This window comes from Paroedura picta, chromosome 4, assembly GCF_049243985.1.
Source record: "Paroedura picta isolate Pp20150507F chromosome 4, Ppicta_v3.0, whole genome shotgun sequence".
Classification (NCBI taxonomy): Eukaryota; Metazoa; Chordata; class Lepidosauria; order Squamata; family Gekkonidae; genus Paroedura; species Paroedura picta.
The window spans coordinates 45,924,287-45,946,281 of NC_135372.1; the positions used below are offsets into that span (position 1 = coordinate 45,924,287).

A 21,995-nucleotide genomic window follows, 5' to 3' on the forward strand; every position below is an offset into this window, starting at 1 on the left:
ACTTTAGAGCAGCCATCTCAACCTTTTTTGGGCCACAGCCCTTTTAGGTGCTCTTCTCAGCTGCCAGGGCCCCCTGTCAAACAAGGATACAGAAGCACAACACGTACAGATAGCAGAAAGTCATTTATTATTGAGCATCAAGAAAACTCGAACTTTCCAGCATACTAGAAAAACTATCTGTATGTGTATGAAATTAAAGTTTAACCATCCATCAAGCCAAATGTGATCCATGAGCTTGGCGCTTTTCTGCAACTTTCATATTGACCAAGTAGATCTTGAGCTTCCAGCACACTCACTTATCAATGTGGAGATATGGTGGTCAGTGTTACAGTGGCTAGTCACCTCTCTCCAAGGTCAATGATAGAGGGTTGCTATTGGTGACGATCAGTTATGTGGGAGGGCATTATTCTCTCCCTGATATTATTTAACATCTTTATGCACCCTCTAGCACAGCAGGTCCAAGGAGATGGGCTAGGGTGTCACTAGTATGCAAGTGATACCCAGCTCTATCTCGAGTGGTCAAATAGACTAGGTCCTTGGCCAGGTGTCTGGGAAGCATGATGTAGCTTAACCCCATGAAGACAGAAGTCCCTTGACTGGGGAGGAGGGACCCAGAAGAGGAAGTTTGCCTCCCCTGTCTTGACAGGGTACAACTGAAAACAGCACACACCCTCTGGAATCTAGGGGTGATCTTCGACACCTCCCTCACAATGGAGGGTGCTGGTCAAAAGGATAGCTTGGCAGGCTATGACAAGTAAAGCTACTAGTGATCCATGATGGTCCAGGTTACATTGCTGCAACTTGTTCTACGTGAGCCTTCCTTTGGCCTGGATCCAAAAATTACAGCTGGTTCAGAATGTGGCTGCCTGGGTCATGAGGCCTCTGAAGAAGGCCCATATTTGACCTGCCCTCAAGTACCTATATTGGCTGCCAGTTGAATTTTGGATCAGGTTCAAGGTGCTGGTTTTAACCTTTAAGGCCTTATGCGGTCCAACCCTGTGCATCTGAGGGACCGCCTCTCTGACTACCCAGAAGAGCCTTGTGCTCTGCCAACTCCAACTTGTTGGTGATCCCAGGCCCGAAAGAAGTGTGATTGGCCTCAACTATAGCCAGGGCCTTCTCAGCCCTGGCACCAGCTTGGTGGAATGAGCTGCTAACAGAGACCCAGGCCCTATCGGAACTAGGAATTTGGAATTGGAATTTGGAAACATTTTATTTTATCTTATTTAAACTGATAGTTAAAGTTTAAATGCTAACAGTTTTTAACTATGTGTGTACTAGTTTTATATGTTGTTAGCCACCCTGAGCCTGCTCACAGAGGGAGGTGGCCTACAAATTTAATAAATAAATATTGGGACACCATACATGACAAAAAGGGTATTGCATCAGTTGAGTTACCAAGGCCTCCCCTTCGGCTCCCCTTCTCACATTTTTTTCATTCTGTGGCTGCCTTGAAAGGGCGCTCCAGGGACCCATATGGCCCCCATTGAGAATGGCTTCTTTAGAGCCCCAGCACAGCTGTGTGGATTGTACAACAGCATCCCTAGCAGTTGAAAAATGAACTCTATTTGTACCAGCTAATGTGAAGGCCACTTAAAAGCTAAAAAACTGTCTTTAAAGAAAGCAAATGTCTCCATCTGTATATGTCCGATGAGGGCACCATACTATTATTCCAGTTTTAGATACTATTTTAGCATGCTTTCCTCTCTAGGGAGGCCTCAACACAGCTTTCAAAGTACAAACATGCAATTTAAAGAAACGAATGGGAAACAGCACAGAGTATAATGCACTAGCCCCAGAGGGAAGGAAAGCATCATGGTACAGGCTGACCGTCTCATCCCAGAAGCAAAGTAGGGTCATTACTTGGATGGGAGACCACTCAAGGAAGTCTTTGCCGAGGAAGGCAATGGCAAACCATTTCTGCTTTTCATTTGCCTTGACATCCCCTTGAAGTCATCATAAGCCTGCTGTGACTTGTCAGCACTTACGTACATGCCAGTCCCAGATCTGTTGGCCCAGCTTCGACACCTGCTCAGGATCCCTGGCCCCAGATATCATGACTTTTTGGCCCTGGCCCAAGCCTGATGGAACACTCTGCCTAGTGAACTTAGAGCCCTGCAGAGCTTTGACAGTTCTGCAAGGCCTGTAAGACAGAGCTGTACTGCCAGGCCTATGGTTGAGGCCTAGAAGACAGTAAGATCAGTACTCTAGTTGGTCTTCCTATTTCAGTCTATCTGGTTATATTCATCTGAGAAATAAATTCTTTCATATAGCCTGTGTCTTCTCTTTCACAGTAAGGATGTACCACCCAGTACAGTAGGGATTTGTTTTAATATAATTTTAGAGAGTTAAATTTTAATATCTGTGTATTTTAAATTCTTCTTTGTAAAAAATTTAAATGTCTGTCTTCCAATATGCTGTTACCTGCCCTGATCTCTCTGGGGGATAGAAATACAATATAAAATCAAATTAAATCTGCAAGCAATAAGCCACAGGTGAAGGACTCTTTGGCTCTTGCCTTATCACTCTTGCCCTTTGCTTCACAACTCAGCCATGCAAAGATTTAAGAAGGGAAATACAAGCTTCTTGTTGTTGTCAGTCATTCAGTCCTGCCCAACTCTTGATGATCCCATGGCACAGCTGCTACCACAATCCCTGATCCTGCACTGCCTCCCACAGCTATGCAACGTTCTGGCTGGTGTCCAACCCAATTGCATCCACCATACATTTTGTTGACCTGGTTTCCTTATTTCCACTGACTAATCCCTAGCATAATTGCTTTCTCCATTTGGTTGGATTGCATGAGATGGCCAAAGTAAGTGAGCTGGAATTTCATGATTTTGACTACCAATGATACATCAGATTTTATGCATTGGTAGTATTTCCTTGTTGGTAACTTTTGCTGTCTATGGAACCCGCAGAAGCCTTCTCCAACACCAGAGTTCAAACAAAACTTGTTTGATTTTTCCATTGGCCAACTTTCACAGCCATAAGTGGCTACTGAAAATTTAATAGATCTAACTAATCTATATTTGGTAGTCAGGCTTATGTCCATGCTTTTCCATGTTTGATTCCAGCTCATCATTGCTGTGAGCCTCTTGTGGCACAGAGTGGTAAGGCAGCCGATATTCTGTCTGAAGCTCTGCCCATGAGGCTGAGAGTTCAATCCCAGCAGCTGGCTCAAGGTTGACTCAGCCTTCCATCCTTCCGAGGTCGGTAAAATGAGTACCCAGCTTGCTGGGGGGTAAATGGTAATGACCGGGGAAGGCACCCCGTATTGAGTCTGCCATGAAAATGCTAGAGCGCGTCACCCCAAGGGTCAGACATGACCCGGTGCTTGCACAAGGGATACCTTTACCTTTTACATCATTGCTGAGCAACCCAGAAGCTTCTTCTATGAAGTTGGCAGAGCTCTGTCCAAGATTCTCCAGCTTCAGCAAGAAATTCAGAGAAACTGTATATGACACAGCAACTCTAGACCACAAGCTCACTCTGTCCCAGGTAGTCCATTTCTGAGCTGACTGCTGGACTCCTTTTCAGATACAAAACTCTAGCCACCCAATACACCAAGTGTTCATGTTCAGCTACTATGGCTAGCCCATCACAAAACAGCAGACCCTTCACTGATTGAGCAGTAAAAGTTTGCTGAAATAGATAATCATTTCCCTGGCTCTCTTTCAGCATTGCACGTAGAAATTTGTAGGAAGTTGTACCGAGAAAGCTGCTTCGCAAGGAAATGGAGAGAAAAATGATCTCCGAACACACAGGCCTTAAGAGACCTTAATTAAAGTTAATTGATACTACTCTGCAGCATATTCCGTTCCCTTGCTGATGCCTCTTAGATGTTCCTGCTGTGTCAACGCTGCAGGTATGAAAAAGTAGTATCTCTTTGCCCTCCTCTTACTTCCCAGAACAGAAATCCCCAATATGCTCAACGCATTGATTTATTTTAAATGAAACCGGGGATGCAGCATTGCCATCCTTGGATGCCTAGCATCATCTCATCCCGGATTAACAAAGGCATTGATTTAAAATATCCCAACAGGGAACGAGAACTCCCAGCCTCTTTGTCTCCTTTTCAAAGTCTTCACCGTAACCAATGCACCTCGAATCCCTGCAACACACAGCACATTCTCTTTTAAGGGGAAGAAAGGGCTTTCTCTCCTCCTAAGATGTTATAATCCTGTTGAAGTCAGTAACAGTACTATTTCGACCGGAGCTTGCACTGCCACATTGTAGTAAGGAATTTCAGGGGCTGTAGCCTCACTAGTGAGATGTCTTTTAAAGAACAATAACCTAATGTGTCCAAATGACAGTAAAGGGTAGTTAGACTAGAAGTAGGCATACAAGAGATACAGATGTTGCTGCCAAAAACAATAGTCCAATGTTTCACTTTTCATTCTCAATAGCATCTAGGGATAGTCCTTACCTGAACCATAAATATTTATTTTATTTATATATTTATTCATATTTATAATTTATATGAATATTTATTCATATTCATAAATAAAGCCAGAGGGGGATTGTCCTGCTTTCTCTTACAACCCCTTTTTTGCAGCTGCCACACACTTGTTTTTGTCACCTCCAATTAAAAAAAAAACATTGATGAGATATTTACTACTTATGTGTCTGTCTGCCAATGAATGTTGTTCATCTTGCAATCATTTTTGAAGTCTTTTCATAAACAGGTGCAAGGTAAAGTATTCAGTGTTGGTCATTTAAAGGATCTATCCAATTATATAAGTGCGTCCACTGATTCCAATGTGAAGAAGGGACATTCCATTAATTTTAATGACCCAACTGTGCTGCAATGCCTGTTCTCAGGTAACCGAGAAGATCTGGTCAATGTTACTCTTTATTAAAATGGCACCATCTGGTCCTTCAGCACAAGTGGCTACTGCACAGGTGTCATGCTGCTCAACATGGTGTGCAATTTCTATAAAAATCATCACAGCAAATAGTAACTTAGATCAAGATGGGTAGCCTGTAGCAACAGACAAGAACAAGAGTCCAGGGCCCATTCTGCATGCATTGGAGAACACACTTTCAATGCACTTAAGAAGGAGATTATCCTGTTCTGCACAGGAAAATCCAGCTGCAAAAGCACCTTGAAAGTGCATTCTCCAATGTGTACAGAATAGGCCCAGGAGTACCTTAGACTAACGTAATTTGTGACAGGGTTTGAGCTTTTGTGAGTCATGGCTCACTTCTTCAGATAACAAACAGGAACTTGTTTTGCTCATAACTGGGACAATTCAATTAGCTATCTTCACTTAGCAACCATATTCATGTCAGAGCCTGGACAGGCATCTATGTCACATTAGATGCTATTGATATCCCACCACAATGCAGTCTTCTGTACTCCACAAGCAGTAGGTCATGAAGTGAAGCATTGATAGGAAAACTCACAGCAGGATACAATCATTTCATACTTAGAGTTCATTCAATGTTATGGGAGGAAAAACCCAAACCCTTGGTTGAGGCCAGAGCAAAGAAGATCTAGATCCACATCTAGACACATCTACTTCATTTTCAACTGGAACAGCAAGTGCCCCAGGCCCCGGAGTAGGAGGTATGGGTAGGAGGTTAGGAGTGGAGGAGGGTTTTTGTTAGCTCACCACTGGGGGATAATGGGTTTTAATATTTTTTTTCAATTTTTATTTGGGGGTTTTACTGTGACAACCCACTGCAGTTTTTCCAATAACAGCGGGTATTAAATCCAAGTAACAAACAAATAAAGGAGGAGCAGACATTGTCCAGTGCTTTCGGAAGCATGTATATATCTTGTGTAACATCTAATTCCAGTCTAAGGGACATGCTTATTTCCTGCTGAATCTCAGTGCTATTACACACACTCTGACAAATTCAAGTTTGCAGCCTTCTGCTAATACTGTTTGCCATCATGCCAATCCCAGCTTTATGCAAGTTTTGACAATAGGTGTTTTTCAGCATTTGCTGGGCAATGTGGTCCTAAGTAGAGCTTCATGCTTCTAAATCCATTGAAGTCAATGATATTAGAAGGGTATGACTCAGCCTTTCTCAACTTTCTTACCACTGATAAACCCCTGAAATGTTCTTCAGGCTACAAGAAACCCCAGAAGTGCCGTGATCATGCAGGATATGATTTGGAGGCATAGCTGTGCACCCGTCCACCCGGGGGGCCCTCCCCGTCCTACGCCCTTCAGGCCCATCATTGGTCATTTGGGGAGGGAGGGTTGAGATGAGCATATATGGTCATATCACCCAATAAATGTGTAACAAATAAATTAATCCAGGAAACCCTTCCAGGATCATTATGAAGCCCCAGGGTTTTAGGAAACCCTGGTTGAGAAAGCCTGGCATAACTAGTGGAGCCAGCTGATTCCTGACTCTTGAACAGACCTGCCTAATTTGTGACCCAACCACCCAAGTGCAACCCACCAATCATGAATAGGACCTTCATCAATGCTTGTTTTCTTTCTTTCTTTCTCTCTTTCTTTCTTGCAGTCCTAGTCAAGCAACACCACTTGTACATTTATTGAGCCCCCTTCCCATGGGTTCCTTTAATGGTGGGTTTCTTTTTGCTTGAAGGTAATAATTGCACTAATCGTTTCTAAATGATGAATAGCTACTATTCTACATGGAGTTTCAAGCATGCTGGAATCCGCCATCCTTTTCTCTAACTGGGCTGCCCTGGTTTGATGGTAATTGGGCTCAGCATTAGAGGCCCTCAGTGATTGAAAAGATACCTTCGCCACATTTTCTTTGAAACCACATCTGAATTTTCCCTTATTGCTGTTCGAAAAATGTCTCATTGTAGCTTTACATTCTCCCACTTTTTTATGGACCTTGGGAGTTACAATTGTATAATGGGCTTCACGACTCAGAAGAGTTTACTGAATTCATTGGTGCGGTGTGTTCATCACACTATCTATTGTTGTGTATTATAGGAATTGGAAGCACTGGAATATCACACTTGACATTACTGCGAGAAAAACAAATGTGAACCAGTGTCTGAAGTGAGTTGGTGGTGACTCAAAACATCCATTTTGCAGAATTTGCTCCCTTTGTTCAATATATAAGAGACAGTTCGACCAAATAGGAAGAAAAATTGAACTAATTTTTATTGGCCCTGGGCTGATTCATACATTCAGATCTCAAACTGTGTCATGTCACTTTAGGCTGGTGCACATTTATGAAATGTTCCACTGATGAAACAAAGGTCTTCAACCTCCACAATGGAAAGGGATGGATGGGTCTCTCTGTGGAAAGAGTTTTGGTGCCATGATTGAGAACCCTCTCTCTTGGAATACCAACTCCCTAATCACAGAAGGAGGAGGCACCCAAAGCAGGGCCTCCAAAGATGACCAAAGTAGTTGAGTACGTTCACAAGGAAGTAGATGGCTCGTTGGTTATGTTGGTCCAAAACCATGTGGGGCTTTAAAGGCAGACATCAGCATCTAGAATTGTACCTGAAAAATTTCACCAAATTAGCAAAACAGACACCACTGAAACGTAAGGACTGAACCACCATGTTGGCTCCCAATAATCAGTCAGTCAGTAACCTTTTATTGGCATAAAGCTCCCAATAATATGTCAAGCATGAGATTAGGCAAATCAATATATATTTAAATGCATCTAAGATATTTACCTTGTATCCACATGCCTATTATTCTAATAGATTTTAACAAGCTTTGTAATTTCTGTAATAATTCCTGGAAGGAAGTAGAGCTAAATTAATTGGATCCTCCAGAGATTCGCTAGCAGTCTTAAGAAAAATGTAACGGGAGCTTGCTATAACTAGAGTTGAGGGCTCAACACATATCCTATATCCAAAAGCATCAGCATTTTTAAGGATATAATTCTTGTTAAGTCATCTATGATTAGAACCAAGTGCTGCAGGTTATGCCAACTTGGGCAGCACAATAAACAGACCATTCACACACACACACACACACACACACACACACTCCTTCCCCCTGTTATATAATGTCACAAAAATGAGTGTTTGGACTAAATCTCACCATTAGGCCTCTAGACCCTTCATTATCCCTCTGGTCCCTATAGATCAGCATTAATGGAAGCATTACCTCCAGTACTGTCGAAGCAGCCCCTGTTCCAGCAGTGTCCTAGTAATGATGTGAGTGTTCAGTGCAATTATATTACAAAATTATGCATTACATGCCCCCAGCATCAGTCCTGCACAGTTGCAGGCCTTTGACTCAGGTTTGTAAAGTTCTGGGACAAACAGTGCTTATTAATGCCTACCAGGAAAGCAGGCTTCTTAGCATAATTAGATCCCCTGAGCATGTTGGATGGCTTCACAGCTGGAGAATTAAAAGAAAGTCATTCCAAAGTGTGGTTAGGACTGCAAATGTACCTGTAATTACATCTATTTCCCCCCCCCCTAAACACTAGAAGATCAGTGGAATGGAAAAGCACATTGATTGTATTGTAAGAGATGGGGGGGGGGGCGCATCACCAGCTCTGAAGCCTCTTATGTGACTTTGAAAACACATGGCTTGAGGCGGAGACTTACCGCACACTCCTCAAACAGTTACACTGTGCTAAATCCACTGAAGCAATGGGCTTAGAAGAGTAATTCTCATTAGATCGGCATTGCACGGCTGTGGAACAAATTGGGACTGTGTGTACGGATGCTTCAAAGCCCTCATTACAGCAGGGACTAGGTATGAGGTTGGCATGGCTCTGGATTGGCCTTCTTCTGCCCCACCTGGTCAGCAAAGTAGAATAGTCTTCCTGTGGCACCCCAGGTTCCAGATTATAAGTCATGTCATGTTTCCCGTAATATTCTTTAGGGAAGGAGGACAACTTTTTCAGTTCTAGATCCTGCTATGGCTGCCTGACCATTCCTTACGGCCACCTCTGTTAATATGCAATATTTTTTCCATGCAAGTCTCTCCCTTTCAAAAAGCAAAATGGAAAGTAACTCTTGCTGAATTAGGCATGGGTTTCTGGTGCTACATGTTAAGGATAAGGAAAATGTTTCATTATATTGTCACAGGTATTACTCCTCTCAGTTTTGGGGGGGAGGTGTGGCCAGCTGACATAACTTCCTATTACCTTGAAGCTTGAAAAATATCCCAGCAGTACCCCAATGGTCAAAACGTTGAAAAAGACTGCGCTAGGTTGTTCCTAGAATTGCCATGTCCGATTTGAGAAACTCCTGAAGATTTGCTGACATCGAGATTTTAGTCTCAGAAAAAAATCCACTGAGCATAATCAAGCCCTTGTTTATGCTTAAAGTTGAACATTCAGCCTTTTAGTCTTTTGATCCCATTTAATTTATCAGCAGCTCATTTGATCTTGTTACATTCTACCATATTTTATTACACACTTCTACTCAGGAGTTCAGAGTGGTGTCCATAATTCTCCTCTTTCCTTTTCTTCCTCACAACAACCTAAGTTTAAGTTAGTTTGAGAGTTTGGGCCAATGTTACTCAGCTATGGCTGACTGGAGAATGAAAGGCGAGTCAAGAGACGTTAGTAAAGCTCAAAGGAAGAGATGGCATAGGTGCCAAGCTCCAAGATAACAATATTGTCCTGTAGTTTGCAGATACTAGGTAAAGGTAAAGGTATCCCGTGTGCAAGCACCGAGTCATGTCTGACCCTTGGGGTGATGCCCTCTAGCATTTTCATGGCAGACTCAATACGGGGTGGTTTGCCAGTGCCTTCCCCAGTCATTATCGTTTACCCCCCAGCAAGCTGGGTACTCATTTTACCGACCTCAGAAGGATGGCGGGGTTAGTCAACCTTGAGCCGACTGCTGGGATTGGACCCCCAGCCTCATGGTCAGAGCTTCAAACAGCATGTTGGCTGCTTTACCACCCTGCGCCACAAGAGGCTCTTATAGTTTGCAGACACTAGGCAAACATTTTAAAAAATCCTCTCACAGTTGTATCATACTCTTGATATAACTTTCTGTCCCATTTTCTGATATTTATTATCATCAGTGTTGCCGCCTGCTTATTAAGCTTGGACCATCTGTGAGCTCTTATTTTTGAAGAAATTCATCTCTTTTCATATGAACAGCTAACTTTTCCAAAGTGATCTTGTGGGCCATTCAAGAGACCTACGGCAGCAGCACATTCTTTCCAGTATGAATAGCAGTGGCTTCTAGAATGGTCTGATGGAGTGCTATGCTTTGGATTGCTGAGCTAGTTTTTGGAAACCAGCATTCCCCATAGCCATTGTTTATGTGCTGTTTACCAGGAGTCGGTTCTTTCTCAAGATGAGTAAACACATTTGGCCTTGGCATAACCAGCAAAGCTTCAAGAGCCACTTCATCTGAATTACATATGACTGAAATAGGAACAAGGCTATATCAACAATAAAATATTACTTGCACAGCACAGGCATATAGTGCCAGTTTAAATTTTTGTTCAGATGATGAAGAGGAATATGTGTACACTCAGCTCCCCAAAGCCCCTGAAGTACAGGGTGAAGTAGGTGATCCACAAAGAGAACCATAACACCCAGACCTAATTCACACCACCTTGTCCTCCTTTCTTTCAAGAGAGAATAAAGACCTCTGATCTACTTAGGAAATGTCATCCTTTCTGTCACTCCTGTCTAGATCCTTCTCCTTACCCCATCAAGGATCAACATGAGGGACTGTTCTGGTCACCAGGCAGGATTTGTCCCAGCATTCACAGGGTCTCTCAGCAGGAGTTCTCAGGTCCCAGGCCAATGCTGAAGACCTGCTGAAGATTACACAAATGCAAGGCCTGAAGGCAGTCCAGTGTCTCACTTCACGGTCAAAGCAGCTGCTCCAAGTCAGCACCCAAAAATAGTCCAAGGGTTAGATAACAACATTTGGGGAGGTCTTGAGACTCTGGACTCATAGGAAGGGCCAGTCCATGCAGGACTTGGAAGTGGGTTGTCATCCTCCTCTACTGCCAATTGCATGCCAATCTACAGTGGTCCATTTATTTATTTATTTATTTGTTTGTTTATTTATTATATTTATATAGCGCCCTCCCCGGAGGCACTATCCCCCCTTCTAGACCCTTTCTTGCAGGTGGACCAGGACCAGGTCCTTAGGGTACTGGCAATGGAACTGTAGGATCAAGATAGGAGCATGGACACCAGTGCCTGCTTGTCAGGCATGCCCTTCAAGGCCATATCCCTTCCAGTCAATAAAATACCGGGCATGTGGGAGACAAATATCCAAGATACAGACCGCTTCATATTCTTCCTACCATTAAACCAGGATGAGCAGCAGTGGAACTGGGTGGACACACAAGGAGTGTAGAGTTGCAGAAGGGACCAAAGAAACACCAGGTGATTGGCCAACGTGAGAGGAAGCTGGAGATGAAAGAAACAGGTCATCTGTTTCAGGAGAGGATAGAGGTCTTTGAAGTGGGCATACAACTTCTATGAAGGCTGATAGACCTGAAGGTACTAAGTGGATAGCCAGACTGTCCCACTCCTTCAGTGGATTCCCTGTTTGCCTCTTTCTATCATTCTCTACTACCTTACATAAGCTTACTTGGTCCAGGTGTTCTTTAATGGTATGGTTCAGGATCTCCAGTATAGTACCACTGGGTGCCATAGTTCCCACCAACACCTTTTTTTTTGGTACTTAACAAAGGGCCAATTGATCCTTTCATCCAGCACAGCTCCTGATTTGCCAATGAAGTTCTGATTGGCCATGCAGATTAAAATAACATGGTCTCAACCCCAGCTGCCTCCCCAGTATTTGTTTAATTTTCTCTCGCCTCCTTTTCCTAGTGTATTTTCACATTACCTCTCTTCTCCCCTGCACCAGGGCTTCCTCTCCGTGCGTGACCCCATTTTTGCAGCAGCCATTTTCCAGTTGACTCTTGACTCTTGCAGAAGTCATTTCTTGTTGTGTCCACTACTTTGAGTCAGAATTCCAAATATGCCTACAGGCTTAGAAAGGTTGGGGACCCTTGGTATGTTATGTCGTTTGCAAGTCAGAGCCCTACAGCATAGTGTATGGCTTGCAACTCAAATCTGGAGAGGTAGGCAGTGTCAGGGGAAGAACTGATGGCATCCGTAGCTGTCCATGAAAGGAATGTGCTGGATTGAGGAGTGTACTGCATTGATATATGCCAATTCAGCTAACGGCAAGAGAGAAACCCAGATGTCCTGCTGATAATTACCAGAACTACAGAGATACTCTCAATAGTGGTGTCTGCAAGGTCATCAGATTATGGTAAACTGAGGAAAGGTGAACTTTGGTGCCCAGGAAGGTACACAGGGCCTACCAAAACTGGGAAGTGAATTGGGATCTGGCTTCATCCCAAATCATCTTCCCCAGACTGGATTCTTCTGACTACTTTTCTCTCCAGAATCAGGTAACATATATTTTTCTTTCTCCCTCTTTTCCCTCCAGTGCACTAGAGTTTATCTTTCTTCCATTCAGTCTCTTCTCTGGGTCTCTGCCAATAGGCAAGTAGGCTTGAGTGAATACTTTATTGGTGCATTGTATCCAACTGTTTTTCTGAAATGCTGCTTTGATTTACAATTCTTGCCATTCCAAACACTTTTTTCCCCATTCTAGGAAATAAAGATAATTTTTATTGAGATTTATTTCCTCTCTTGTTCTTTCAGAATGCTGTTCCAGTTTGGGGCCCTGGTATACACTAGACAATCCCAGATTATTAAATGCCATGGTGACAAATGCCTAACCCAGTACTGTGTATTATGGACCCTACACATGCATCTACTGGGTAACAGCCCTTGTCCCTATTTCCTATTTCCTGCAAAGAGACCTGATGGCAGAGCTCTGACTCTCTGACTGCCTTTTGACCTGCCAGAATCACACTAGACAAGGGGAAAGAGTGCATATGGGAGGGAGGGGGAGAGATAGAGTACACTCGGAGGGCATTGGAGGGAATCTTGCCCAAGGCCAGAGAGATTGCCCTGAATTACTCCCATGCATGATTCTTCCAGGATAACCTGGCACATATTACTAAGCTACACCCTTGGGGAGTGCTATGGTTTTTAGTAGATGAATTTCATGACTGATCCGAGCTGAAATAAAGGATAAGAGTTTATCATTTTATGGTAGCCTGTAATTATTTTTCACACAAATCTGAATCAAAGCCTCAAAAATAAGATATTGCACCAGTTGCTGTAGCCAATTTTGCCCATATTTCCAGCTTTGTCTCACCTTTGACCATGTGGCCGGGCTGCTTGGCCATTTGACTTCTGGGAAAATTGAGCTCATTTATCTTGAAGTGGACAATGGGCGCTATCTTAGACATATAGCCTACAAGTGGGAGAGGCCAGATCAATCTATTATTTTCCAGCAGGAGAGATCCCTGGGGTCAGTGACACAAGCACAGTAGAAAAGAATCACACTCCTTTCCCAGGTGCTCTTCTCAGTTGGCCCAGAAGCTCCAGAAACATTGCAAAGGGGGAAAGGGCCACAGCTCAGTAACAGGGAAGGCAGAAGTTGTACGGATTGGTCCTTGGCATCTGTCATTTGAAACCTCAGGTGGTAGGTGATGCTGAAAAATTCAGCCTGAAAACCCAGAGAGCCACCGCATGATAGAGAATGACGGTACTGAACTAGAAAGACTGCTCAGTGTAAAGGCTTCTAGGGAGCACCCCCATTCCTAGAGGTCTGCAGGAGGGAGAAGCACGTTTTCCCGTTCCTCTTGATTACCCAACTCTGGCAGAATGTTAGGGCATCACACGGACACACCACAGTCTTCAGCAGGACCGCAAAGGAAGATGGGGGCTGCTGCTATGGGGGAGGGTGTGGCTAGGACAGAAAAGAGCCATGATTAGGGAGAAAGGCGACTGCAATGATGGGGAAAAGCAAGAAGTGGCGGCATCCTTTGTTCATTAGCTTAAAAACACTGGGCTCGGATTATTATTTTGTACGTATTTATCTGGTCCTTTCTCGCGGAATCTCAGTCCATGGTTCTCCCTCACCAAACTTTTAAAGGGACAAGTCAGACAACGATAAACCAAAATGCTCAAAAGTGAATCCTCACAACCCCAGGGCAAGAAGTTACCACCAGTTCATTTTTCTAACCCTCCAGCCAGAGAACAAAGGACAGTCTCTCTAGCCCTTCCTGGTGGGACATTTGTAAGTTGGGGTCTAAAAACAATTACTCTGGTAGTAGTAGCTAGTGAAGACCAAAGTACTGGATTTAGATTGGAATCCCCAAACCCAAAGAACATCACAGCAACATCATGGTGTATTTTGGGTTAGATGACTCATGCCCTGGTCACCATACTGGATGGGGGGGGCACTTGACTCTGTAAAACCCCTATGGGTGGTGGAAGCTGCGCACCACAACTGGCCTGTGCCCAATGACACCCACCCCAGTGGGTCTAGGATGGATTGCTGGTAGGCGTACTGCCCCCCTGATGCCACGGATCTGAGGCCACGCATGGCAGCCGCTCACAATGGCGCAATGCCTGATGGCCGCCTGGCACAAGTCTTCTTTCCGGTGAGAGTGTCGGTGTCAGCCACCCCCTAACAGCTGCCAGGCCCCCATTCTACCTTCCTAATGGCAGAGACAAACTGGGGGGCTCATGGCCTGCAGTGGCTGGCCTCTCTGCTGCTGCCCTCAGCAGGGGCAGTGGGATGTCAGCTGCCAGGGAGGGGGCCAGTTCATGGATAGGCTATTCTCTGCAGAGAATACCACTCCCTGACCCCCGCATCATCAAGCCCTGCCTACCAGCTTGCCCTGGGAGCAAAATAGGGTATGTACGCCTATTATACTTCATGCCAAACTGCCAGCAGTTGACTTGAGTCTAGTTGACCAGTTCATTGTTTTGTTAGCTAGGTGGTCTGACCAATCAGGTATATTGCTAGACAATAAGTCTAGCTTCAAGACACCTTTCCACATCCAGAGTTGCTTGTCCTAGTGCAGACTTTCTCAACCAGGGTTTTGTGAAACTCTGGGGTTTCTTGACAACCCTGGAAAGGTTTTCTAAATGGGTGTGAGTTGATATATATATATGGGGTGATATGACCATATATAGTTTTGCCAACCCACCTACCCCCTCCCAAAGTGGCCAATGATGGGCCTGGAGGAGATGGGAAGGGAAGGGTCCCTGGGTGGGCATGTACACAGCTATGCTTCCCAACCATATTCGGTATGATTTTACCACTTCTGGGGTTCCTGAAAGCCCAAAGAATGTTTCAGGGGTTTCTCAATGTAAAAATATTGAGAAAGGTGGTGTTGGGATGGAATGTGAAGGCAAAATTCTCTCCCAGTTCTCTGGCCTTGAAGCTTCTAGGCCCCAATGATCTCAGTCTCACCTGCCCCTGTGTCTAACTTCCAATTCATCTCACTCTCTGACACTGCTAAATCATTAAGCTCCTAGAAAGAGGCCTTCTATCATTTTACCAGACCAAAAGCCTGAACCAATGTTTCCAGAAAGTCAAGGAATTGCTGCATGAAGCCATTTTCTTGAGTCTCTTCACCATTATTTTGTTTTCACAACAACTCAGTGAGGGTACACCAGTAGGGTTGCCAGGTTGGTCAGACCAGCGGACAGGAGATTGTAGGGGGGGGGGGTCTTACCAGGAGCTAGAAGGAAAGAACCAGGAAGTAAACATGACATCTCTGCATCACTCAGAAGTGATATCGCACATCATGGCCATCAGGGGTGATGCTCTGGCTTGTGGGCAAAAACTTGTGGTGGAATTAGCTTCTTACCAGAATTTTGTCCCCAAGCCAGAATGTCCTGCCAATGTCACTGACATTCCTATATCATTTCCGGGTGAGGCAGGGATGTTTCATCTACTTCCTGCTTGTTTCCTCCCCATGTTTGGAATGTTTCCTTGGTTTCTCAGATCCTTAAAATGGGGAGATACTCTTGAAACTGGGAGATCCCATGGCCTCAACTAGAAATTGGCAACCCAGAGATCCTGATCAGGCCCACAACACACAGCAGGAACAGGAGCCCTTCAAATACTTTTTCAAGTGCCAAAATAGAACTTGGGAAAAGGGGCATTTTTAAAATTGCCCCCATTAGACTCTTTCCCAGATCCTAATCCAACACTTCAACTACAAGAAAGCTAATCTAGAAGACAGGAAAAAATCTATCTCTGTCGAGGAATAGACCATAGAATTTGATATGGATGGAATGGGACCTGATTCAAATGTGTATAATAAACATAAAGGTAAAGGTAAAGGTTTCCCCTGTGCAAGCACTGGGTCATGTCTGACCCTTGGGGTGACGCCCTCTAGCGTTTTCATGGCAGACTCAATACGGGGTGGTTTGCCAGTGCCTTCCCCAGTCATGACCGTTTACCCCCCAGCAAGCTGGGTACTCATTTTACCGACCTCGGAAGGATGGAAGGCTGAGTCAACCTTGAGCCGGCTGCTGGGATTGAACTCCCAGCCTTATGGGCAAAGCTTTCAGACGGCTGCCTTACCACTCTGCGCCACAAGAGGCTCTTATAATAATAAGAAATAAACATAGAAATAAGAAATAAACATAATAAACATAGAAAAAGCAATATACTCCTCAAAACAGAGTTGCTTCAAACAGCGACATTCATTCATTCATTCAATTAGATTTTTATACCGCTCTTCCATACAGCTCTGGGTGGTTTACATAAAACGTCATATGGTAATTACACGGAACATCATAATAAATATAACAATAATAACATATAACATATCAACTAGAATATTTAAATAGAAACATTATTCAACAGAGACAGTAACTAACTGATCCCTTAGGTGGGTCAGATTCAGTTGTGTAAAGTGGTGTCCGGGGGGATCAGTGGATGTTGTTGGGTCGGTTGGCCTCAAGCAAATGCCTGGTGGAGGAGCTCCCTTTTGCCGGCCCGACATCAAGGTCTGCCTGTGCCTGAAAGGGTATAGTCCAAAGAAAAGGGTAGCATTCTCTTTACATATGTCTCACAGAAAATATGGTCTGAGAAGCAGAATCATAATCAGATCATTATTATTTTTAGTAGCATTAAATCCAATATTAATCTAATTCAGCACTCTGGAACTAACTTGACACCCGGCGTCTATACAGATCACCTACTGGACATTTGTGTCCGTGCCGCTAGCGGTACCAATCTCACCCGTGTGTTTTCAAGTTTGCTTGCATTATTAAAAAAGAATTTTGCCTGTGATGCCAGGGTATAATCCTGTATTCTGTTCCCAACCCCAGTGTGTCTAGCCTGTTATCAACATCAAATAGACACGGCCGAAGCCTCCATCTGTATGAAGATAAATTGAAAGTTCTACATTCTGGAGAAGTAACTCCTTCCTCCTCCTTTTCACCCTGAAGGATACCAGTCGGCTGCCGTCAGCTCTCGCAGTGAATGAGAGAATATTATATATTGCTTTCCCTCTATGTAGGACAACCTAAGGACAGAGATATTCCAAGGGGTTACTCTGCCTCCCAGCCATAAAACTTCATTATACACAGCACTGCTGTCTGATGTGCAGCCAAAGATATTCAAAGGATAAAACTCAGCTGCCACCTCAGGAACTTGGAGACAAAAGCTCTGTACAGTTCACTGTCAGGAGAAGAAAAATGTGTGAACAAACTTTTGTCCCGCTTCCCTGGCAAGCAGCGTTTCGAAATGCCAAGCTGGCTTAGCTGCAGCCCAGCTCTGTTCTGATCACTTCTGTGGCCGTTTACATTGTGATTAAGGAATGAGATCCAGCCAAGCTTCCCATGGTCTCATGTATATGGATCAAAATTCAGGGGGATGTCTATGGAGATGGGGAACCTGTAAGCAAGTAGGAGGAAGGAGAATTGTTCATGTTTTTGGATTTTAGTGTTCTGATATCAATGTAAAAAAAAAATTGCGCTTTGAAGATTAGCTGTTTTCTTGATCCTGCAGACTGAGAAGTAGACTTAGGAGCAGACATATAAAGATTTATATTCTGTGTGTCACACATGTGCATCACTAGAAGCCGTGTCAGATGGTGACTGGCACATACAAATGAACTGTCACAATGTTTTCATACCTTACTTTTCTCCTGGCTTAGGGGGCTTAGGTCAATTCCTCTGCCTGCATTTATTCTCACAACAAACCTACGAGGTAGGTAAGGCTGAGAGGAAGAGACTGGCCCAACGTCACCCAGCAAGGTTCTATATGGCATCTTTGTTTTTGAAATGGGGTAATTGGTCATCCTGAACACTTTTTCCTCTTCTTAATATTTGTGAAATTGGCCTCAGGCCTGCCCCACAGAGACCTGCTGAGTCTTGAGGCCACCATTTGGCCACTGGACTTCGGCATGAGCACAGGTTGGCCTAGGGAGCCTCCCTCCTGCGACCAAGCCAAGTCTCCAGGAGCCTTACCTGCCTCACCTCGGCCCTTTGGGTCACCGGCGGCCAGGTCACTCCCAGGCCTCGCCCGGACCGCCACTCTGCTTGCCTGCCGGATCGGGTGGGGGTCTGCGGTTCCCAACACCGGCCCAATGTCCACTTTCCTGCCGGGTGCTGGGGGGGGGAGCAGGAAGCCCAGTGTGCTCACCCAGCTGCTTCCTGCTTGCCTGCTGGGTGGTTAGGGGGCAGGAATGACTCCTTGGGGCAGCCTCACGGTGTTGGCTTGGTGGCCAGCTAAGCCCGCTCCAGGTGCCCAGCAATTTCAGTTTCCTGGTAAACGGTGGGGGGAGGGAGGCTGGCTGGCGTGCCCTCCCGAGCCTTCCCCAGTCCATGCCAGCCCAATCCTTTCTTTTCCTGGAGGGCACTACGGGCAGCCCGGGGGGTTGGGGAGAAGTCTTCCCTTCAGCCTTGGCCCATGAGGCTCTCCACCCTCCTCACTGAGGGGACTGGAGGGATTCCTGCCCCAAGGGAGCAGAGAGGCCTCCTTCTCCCCCACCCCCTTTCTAGCACCCTTTGTATCAGTTACATACATACACATACACAGTATGCAATAGATAATTAAACATATAAAACTTCTGCCTACAGTTTTATTTTTGATTCCCTATTCTAATAATTACAGTGGCAGGAAGGAGAGAGGGGGCAGAGGAGTTTTACTGGTCCTAGGTGATGTATAATTGGGGCTTTAAGAGGGAAGCTGGCTCAGTTCAGCAGTGTTTTTAGGCTTCAACCATAGGGCTGCTGGAACAGCTCTGTTTCTAGTCCTGTGGAATTGTTCAAGGTCCCACAGGGCTGTGATCTCATTCATAAGAGAGTTCCACCAGACTAGAGACAGGGCTGAAAAGATCCTGGCTTTGTTTCAGGCTAGTGTGATCTTTTTGGGGTTAGGGAAATTTTACTGGCTAAATCTTAATGCCCTTAGTGTACAAGGGGTGTACAAGGAGAGGCTGTCTTGCAGATATGATGGCCCCCAGATCATTTAGGATTTTAAAGGTCGTGACTTGAATCTGATTCGGTTTTCAATCTAGAGCCAATGAAGTTGAGAGATCACAGGTTGCATATGTGCCCTCTATGGCATCCCCGTAAAGACTTGCATGGCCACATTCTGGACCAATTGGAGTTTCCAGACCAGTGTCCAGGGTAGCCCTGCATAGGGCAAGTTGCAGTAATGGAGTCTGGAGGTAATCATTGCATGCATCACAGTGGATAGGTCAGATGCTGATAGGTAGGGTGCTGTTGCACCTTATGCCCCCCACAGAGCTTTTCCCTCTGTGGGTGCAAATTTGTTGGAAGTCCCCAGCCTGAGGGAAGTTCGTCTGGCCTTGACCTGGACTAGGGCCTTTTCGGTCCTGGTCCCGACTTGGTGGAATGAGATCCTGGGAGAGCTGATGGCCCTGATGGAGCTATTACAGTGCTGCAGAGCCTGTAAAATGGATCTATTCCACCAGGTCTTTGGTTGAGGCCAGGGGGAGGAAGATCTTGGGGCTTTCCGCACCGGAATCTTTGTAGCAAATTGGTTGCTGAATGAAAAATCGCCATTTAAAATAGTGGAATTCGTCGTTATGCATACCTGCCTTTGTAGTGGAATCCAGTTGCGTTTTGTAGCGTTTCCCACAGGCTTCCGGTCTCGGCAAAAATCGCTAGCCAGGAAGCGCTATTGCCAAGCTCGTCCCGCCCCTGGCCGTCAAGCAGAGCCCTCCACTCAGAGCCCTCCTTCCCTCGAGGAGATGTCACTGGCGGCCGCCTCCAGCAGGCGAACCGCCTCGCCTTGCGCTGCGAAAGGAAGTCTCAAAATATATCCATCTGTGGAAGGCAGTCTGGGCATTTTGGAGATGGTGGATGCGAGCAACTCAAGATCCACCCCCCAATCGCGCGCGCACACACACACACACACACACACACACGCGTGCGCGCGCTGGCGGCGGCGGGGTGGGGGCTCCGTCTGCCTGCTCGCCTCTCCTTTCCTCCGCTTCTCCGCCCCCCCTCCCGGCGCACACAAACATGCGCGCCCGCCGCCTGGGGAGCAGCTCGCCAGGACGCGGGGCTCCGGGCCGGGCCGCCACCTCGCGGCGCTCTGCAGACTCCTTAGCGTCCGAGCGTCGGGCCCAGGGCGGCAGGGCTCTGGCTCCCCCGCGCCAAAGCACCGGCTCGTACGGTCCTCTCGCCGGGGGCGCCTCGGCCGGCAGTCTCGCCCAGGCGTGGCGGATGCAAAAGGTTAGGCGACTCGAGGAGGTGGGAAGCGGGCCAGAAGCTCGCCGCCTCGTTCCTCCCGGAGCCCTCCGCCGCTGCCTCCGCGGCCACACAGCCGGGAACCTCCAGCAACGATGCTCAGAGGGAAGCTTGCTCTTTGCACACCGGCGGGGACCGTCCGGGAGGCAGCAGTAGCCACAAGCCAGCCGCTTCCATTCACGGGGAAGGAGGGCGGCAGGGAAAAATCAGAGCGCGATCCAGAAGGGGTGGATACACCTGAGTGGGGGGGGAGACGCAGCCAATGGGTGGCCGTTAGCATGCTCCCAAACAGCCCCTTTCCCTTTAAGAAAGTTAAAAAAAAAACACCCATTGCAACGAATCTGTGTTGATTCATTGCAACGGAGAGACCCATCCAGCTGCCTGGTGTGTTTGAGCTGTCATTTCATCGTTGCCACGCTCCCTCCGAGTGAAAAAAAAAATCCCCCCCCCTCTCACGGGCCCGATTTTTGGCCGAAAAAAGTGTAAAAAATAAAGGGAAAATACATCAGCAAACGAGCTTCTCTGTGTTTGTGCTTAGTGACTCTGGGGAGGGACTGAAGCCGGGGAAGCCTCTAAACAGAAAGAGGCTCGCTGGTGCGTTTATCCCCGCTCGCTCGGAGAAAAAAAAAATGGCGATCGCTTCGCCGGAAGATCAGAGGAGAGAGCCAGGGGGAGGGACTTTGTAGAAACCGCAACAATGTTAACGCACAGGTCTTTTTCGCTAGTGTTGCAGATTGGTTGCAGGAGTGTATCGCTTTCCGGAGGGTGAATCCACTTTTGGGGATTTCCCTGAAAGCGCTACAAGGAAGCGCTTTTTGCAGATCGGTTTCAGGTGTGTGGCAGATTGTCAACGACGTTGTGCATAACGGCAAATCAGTAGCGTTTTCAATTGGCAACCATTGTGCGATTTTGAAGGCGTGCGAAAAGCCCCCTTGAGTCCCCCTAGATTGAGCCAGATTATTGGCTTTATCCTCTCCCAAGGTGGAGACCACCATCTGGAGCGTGGGGTGAGGGGTTTTTTGCTTCTTGGTAAACCAATTATTGGAGTTGGGGGGAATTAATGGATTTCAATGGGGATTTAGTAGGAAATGATTGTATCCGCCATGAGCCATTTTACGGGAGCGGTGGGCTAAAAGTTGAAAAATAAGTAAATAAATAAGCCAATATCCCTCTTGAGTCTTGGGGGTTCCATTGTTCTAAATGTTGTAATAACTCAGCAATTTTCCTTTCCTGACGGTTCTTGAAGTGCCTTTGTAATAAATCAGCTACTTTGAGGTCACCCATTGAGTGTTCTGGAAGGTTAAAATGTTCTCTTGTGATTGTTGATGTCCAATTTGGCAGAGGGCTTGTCCTGTTTGCCCCATGTAGGATATTGTTACTGTTTAATGGCTTATACAATGTTAGAAGATGAACATGTGAATAAGCCAGAGATGGTGCAGTTAATGTTGATAGGTCCAGTGTCTGTATTGTAT

The 21,995-nt window shown here is 45.8% G+C and overlaps 1 long non-coding RNA gene across 4 annotated transcripts in view; it reads right to left on the reverse strand.

Moving 5' to 3' along the window:
* LOC143835293 (uncharacterized) overlaps window positions 1–20,166 on the reverse strand; it is an 86,749-nt gene extending 66,583 nt beyond the window's left edge. For 3 of the 4 annotated variants that reach the window (XR_013230067.1, XR_013230066.1, XR_013230065.1), the window contains exon 1: window positions 19,865–20,166. This is a non-coding gene — a long non-coding RNA (uncharacterized LOC143835293). Of the gene's footprint in view, window positions 1–16,469; window positions 16,816–19,864 lie in introns of those variants that run through there. The other variant, XR_013230068.1, reaches the window with a different exon arrangement.
* Window positions 20,167–21,995: the final 1,829 nt, after the last annotated feature.